Below are 6,000 nucleotides of genomic sequence, written 5' to 3'. Positions count from 1 at the left end.
AGAGAGAGAGAGAGAGAGAGAGAGAGAGAGAGAGAGGTGTCGACAGCGAAAATTTTATTAATGCATGTTAATCTGGATTTTCTAAGTGTTTTAATGTGAGCAACATGTCGTTGCCCAAACTCACATTTCAGAACATTTCGATAGATCTGTTATCCCACTAGTTTTGTGACTGGACGACATTCAAACCAAAGCAAGTATATTTTGTGCAAAAGAATATTTAGCCGGTGTTGACAGAAACCAGACTTTAAAAAATATGAACGAATGTGACGAAAATACACATGTAAATGTCGTGCAGAGCGTTAAAGTAATACCAGTTTAGTGACAAAGAAATCAGAAGGCCAATAACAAGAAAACAAGACAGCACTGGAGAAGAAAGAAATCTGAAGATCGGGTATCAATATCATCAAACACAGTTTTCCTAGTACTGTCTCTCTTCTGCAAGCAATGCATTGCAGTATTGATTAAGATTTAGTTTAAGATTAGCGTATTGATTCTACGTTCCTGATTACCTGTGGAACCCAACCGAAGCGGGATGTATTTTGTTTTTAGTATTACTTAATGTTATCGTAATGAATATTGAATGGTGACATAAGTAATAAATGCATAATTATTAAGCTTCGAATATTTGTCGATAGATTTCGAAATCGTTTGCGTGACCTTTGCCGTATTAAATTTACTTCTATGTAAAAGACGTAGCTACCTGTTGTCATTTCTCACGAACTCAAATTCAGAAATACATAATATTTTTTTAGTGAAATGTAAATTATACGATAGTGCATCGCATGTTAACATAAGCTCCAATAGACTTCTCATGTGGTAACCACACAGCTAGTTTACCAGGGTAATTTCTAATGTACAGTGCCATCTGTACCACATGAGGTACGCAGATGGAAACGATTCTTGTTTCTTTGTACAGTGCCACCTGAACCGGCATGCACTTTTATAGTGGCGCTGCACCTTGCGCATGCGTAGTAGGCCTCCCTCTTTCCCGCTACTCGCTGCGGGAGTCTAAATCATTCACGGGCTCTTGCTTTATGTTACGAGTTTTTCCGACGCGACGAACGATTTCGATTCGAGTGCTTCTCCCTGTCTGGAGTGAGATATCTCTACAGAAGGCAATAAAACCATGAAGCAGCCGTTCCGCTTCTGGGAAATGCAGCTTCCTCGGAAGCAGCAGAAATTGCAGCCAAACGATAACAGATTTATCAGGGACAGTCGAGTCTGTGCAGCGATAAAGCATCTACTCTACGATTGTTTCCTCGCTTCGCCAGCAGTATCGTGTAAGCCGTACTGAGGGGTAGATACCTACACTCTTATCGCGCAATAAGGAGACCCCGTGTTAAAAAGTGGGTATCATGATAAGTTTAAACAGCGAAGTGCTCTTAAGAGGAGAACGAGAGGGGAGTTCATAGTGAATGATAACCAGTAAACGTATCATTTGCTACGCGTGGCTCGACCTGATAAACAGAGCTATGGATGTGGATGAGGTACCCATGAAAGCACCATGCTGTTCAAAGTCTTATTCTTGACAAGTTTGCGGATAAAGAAGAGATTTGTGATCATATTTCTTGACTTATCGTTGAGTGATTGCGTTTACAAACTAAATGCGATTCTTTGTAATTAATTTTGAGCAAAAATTGTTTTTCTTTAACGTTTGTTATCCAAAGACGCTACAGCATTTTTATCTGTGGGGACTCACTTCCATTACTATTGCTTCCATTACTATATCTAAGTATAATTGGTTTTGATCGAAGATACAAACGGTTTCTTCGCTTCCTTTCAGAAGACATCCGGACAGACCACATAAAATGTTCACAATTAAAAGCATTTTGTTACTTTGAAGACCAAAATGATACAACTTAAGATATCTAATCACAACAAAACTATACACACATGCAATACACTTTAGGCACAATGAAGTCACACAGAAAACGAAAACGAACGTGAACCATATTCTACGGAAGTAAATCAAGATCTGCAGAAGATAGTACATGTGGTGAAACATAATATAATACTATCAGTGCATGCAATACCAAAACTTCTAAGTAGAATAAGCAACCAATATTTAACGTTTATATTTTATTGGAAGTTAACGTAAGATATGGCAGTATTTAAAATTATATGTTAAAAGATAATTTCTCAAAAATTCAAGACAGCACTGTTTCTCCACTAACGCTATGAGCTAGTCTTTTTCTGTTTATGGCTCTGAGCACTATGGGACTTAACTTCTGAGGTCGTCAGTCCCCTAGAACTTAGAACTACTTAAACCTAACTAACCTAAGGACATCACAAACATCCATGCCCGAGGCAGGATTCGAACCTGCGACCGTAGCGGTCGCGCAGTTACCGACTAAAGCGCCAAGAACCGCTCGACCACCTTGGCCGGCTTTTTCTGTTTAAACACTGCTTTAAAGTAGCTGGGAACTGTGGGCATAAACATGCCATGTCATTCGTAAGGTGTCCGTCAACACAGCCTATGGCATAACCACCTCATAATGACCGAAATCGGACTGGGACCGATAATGGGACAGTAAATACAGAAAATACGATTCTGAAGTTTTTATTTAAGTTTAAAATCTTTTGAATTAACAGAGACGAGGATTTCAGTATCGAAAAATATGTCCGAAATGCACTCCAGGCTATTTATATTCTATATATATATATTTATTTATTTTTTGTCATTAGTCTACGGACTAGTTTGATGCGGCCCGCCACGAATTCCTTTCCTGTGCTAACCTCTTCATCTCAGAGTAGCACTTGCAACCTACGTCCTCAATTATTTGCTTGACGTATTCCAATCTCTGTCTTCCTCTACAGTTTTTGCCCTCTACAGCTCCCTCTAGTACCATGGAAGTCATTCCCTCATGTCTTAGCAGATGTCCTATCATCCTGTCCCTTCTAATTATCAGTGTTTTCCACATATTCCTTTCCTCTCCGATTCTGCGTAGAACCTCGCCATTCCTTATCAGTCCACCTAATTTTCAACATTCGTCTATAGCACCACATCTCAAATGCTTCGATTCTCTTCTGTTCCGGTTTCCCCACAGTCCATGTTTCACTACCATACAATGCTGTACTCCAGACGTACATCCTCAGAAATTTCTTCCTCAAATTAAGGCCGGTATTTGAGATTAGTATACTTCTCTTGGCCAGAAATGCCTTTTTTGCCATAGCGAGTCTGCTTTTGATGTCCTCCTTGCTCCGTCCGTCATTCGTTATTTTACTGCCTAGGTAGCAGAATTCCTTAACTTCATTGACTTCGTGACCATCAATCCTGATGTTAAGTTTCTCGCTGTTCTCATTTCTACTACTTCTCATTACCTTCGTCTTTCTCCGATTTACTCTCAAACCATACTGTGTACTCATTAGAGTGTTCATTCCGTTCAGCAGCTCATTTAATTCTTCTTCACTTTCACTCAGGATAGCAATGTCATCAGCGAATCGTATCATTGTTATCCTTTCACCTTGTATTTTAATTCCACTCCTAAACCTTTCTTTTATTTCCATCATTGCTTCCTCGATGCACAGATTGAAGAGTAGGGGCGAAAGGCTACAGCCTTGTCTTATACCCTTCTTAATACGAGCACTTCGTTCTTTTTTATTTATTTTTATTTATTTATTTATTGTTCCGTGGGACCACATTTAGGAGAAGTCTCCATGGTCATGGAACGAGTCAATACATGAAATTATAACACGATTGTAGAAACAGATAAAATGAAATATAAGAAACATATTCAGGCGACAAATCGTTAGCTTAAATAAAGAAAATCAAAAATGTACACTGGAATTTGCTTAATTTTGTATCTCTTCCAGGAGCTCCTCGACAGAATAGAAGGAGTGAACCATGAGGAAACTCTTCAGTTTAGACTTAAAAGTGTTTGGGCTACTGCTAAGATTTTTGAGTTCTTGTGGTAGCTTATTGAAAATGGATGCAGCAGAATACTGCACTCCTTTCTGCACAAGAGTCAAGGAAGTGCATTCCACATGCAGATTTGATTTCTGCCGAGTATTAACTGAGTGAAAGCTGCTAACTCTTGGGAATAAGCTAATATTGCTAACAACAAACGACATTAAAGAAAATACATACTGTGAGGGCAATGTCAAAATTCCCAGACTATTGAATAGGGGTCGACAAGAGGTTTTCGAACTTACACCATACATAGCTCGAACAGCCCGTTTTTGAGCCAAAAATACCCTTTTTGAATCAGAAGAATTACCCCAAAAAGTAATACCATATGACATAAGCGTATGAAAATATGCGAAGTATACTACTTTTCGTGTTGAAATGTCACTTATTTCAGATACTGTTCTAATGGTAAATAAAGCGGCATTTAGTTTCTGAACAAGATCCTGAACATGGGCTTTCCACAACAGCTTACTATCTATCTGTACGCCTAGGAACTTGAACTGTTCCGTCTCGCTTATAACATGCCCATCCTGTCTGATTAAAATGTCAGTTCTTGTTGAATTGTGGGTTAGAAACTGTAAAAACTGAGTCTTACTGTGATTTAGCATCAAATTATTTTCCACAAGCCACGAACTTATATCATGAACTACATTATTTGATAATGTTTCAATATTACACACAAGATCCTTCACTACCAAGGTGGTGTCATCAGCAAACAGAAATATTTTTGAATCACCTGTAATACTAGAAGGCATATCATTTACATAAATAAGGAACAGCAGTGGCCCCAGCACCGACCCTTGGGGAACGCCCCATTTAACAGTGCCCCATTGGGACTGAACATCATTACCACTCTCAATATTGCGGAGGATTACCTTCTGCTTTCTGTTCTTAAAGTAGGAGGCGAACCAATTGTAAGCTACTCCCCTTACTCCATAATGTTCCAACTTCTGCAGTAATATTTTGTGGTCAACACAGTCAAAAGCCTTCGTTAAATCAAAGAAAACACCTAACGTTCGCAACCTTTTATTTAATCCGTCCAAAACCTCACAGAGAAAAGAGACTATAGCATTTTCAGTTGTTAAACCGTTTCTAAAACCAAACTGTACATTTGACAGCAAATTATGTGAATTTAAATGCTGCAGTAACCTTGTATATACAACCCTCTCAATAACTTTAGCAAACACTGATGGCATAGAAATAGGTCTATAATTGTCAACATTATCCCTGTCTCCCTTTTTATAAAGTGGCTTCACTACCGAGTACTTTAATCGGTCAGGAAACCGACCACTCCTAAAGGAAAAGTTACAGATATGGCTAAGTACTGAGCTAACATACGTGGAACAATACTTCAGTATTCTGCTAGATACCCCGTCATATCCATGAGAGTTCTTGGTCTTTAGTGATTTAATTATTAACTCAATCTCCCTCTTGTCAGTATCATGGAGGAGCATTTCAGGTAACAGTCTCGGAACACTTTTTTCTAAGAGCGCTATATGATTCCCTGTTGGGACTAGGTTTCTATTTAGTTCACCTGCTATATTCAGAAAGTGATTATTAAGTACTGAACATATATGCGACTTATCAGTAACACGGACATCCCCACTACGCACTGATTCTATATTCTCGACCTGTCTCTGCAGACCAGCCACTTCCTTTACGACTGACCATATGGTTTTAATTTTATCCTGAGACTTAGCTATTCTATCTGCATACCACATACTTTTTGCCTTCCTAATAACTTTTTTAAGCACCTTACAATACTGTTTGTAATGGGCTGCTGCATTTAGATTTTGACTGATTCTAACGTTTTGATATAATTGACACTTTGTTCTACAAGATATTCTTATCCCTTTAGTCAGCCACCCAGGCTGCCTGTTTGTGCTGGTACCCTGTTTTGAACGTTCTAACGGAAAGCAACTTTCAAAGAGCACGAGAAAAGTCTTGAGGAAAGCATTATATTTATCGTCTACTGTATCAGCACTATAAACATCTTGCCACTCTTGTTCCTTGATAAGGTTTACAAAAGTCTGTACAGCAACTGGATCAGCTTTCCTAAAACGTTGGTAACTATATTTAACATGTGTTGCAGC

This window comes from Schistocerca americana, chromosome 1 (assembly GCF_021461395.2).
Source record: "Schistocerca americana isolate TAMUIC-IGC-003095 chromosome 1, iqSchAmer2.1, whole genome shotgun sequence".
Classification (NCBI taxonomy): Eukaryota; Metazoa; Arthropoda; class Insecta; order Orthoptera; family Acrididae; genus Schistocerca; species Schistocerca americana.
This window is presented reverse-complemented; position numbering follows the sequence as displayed.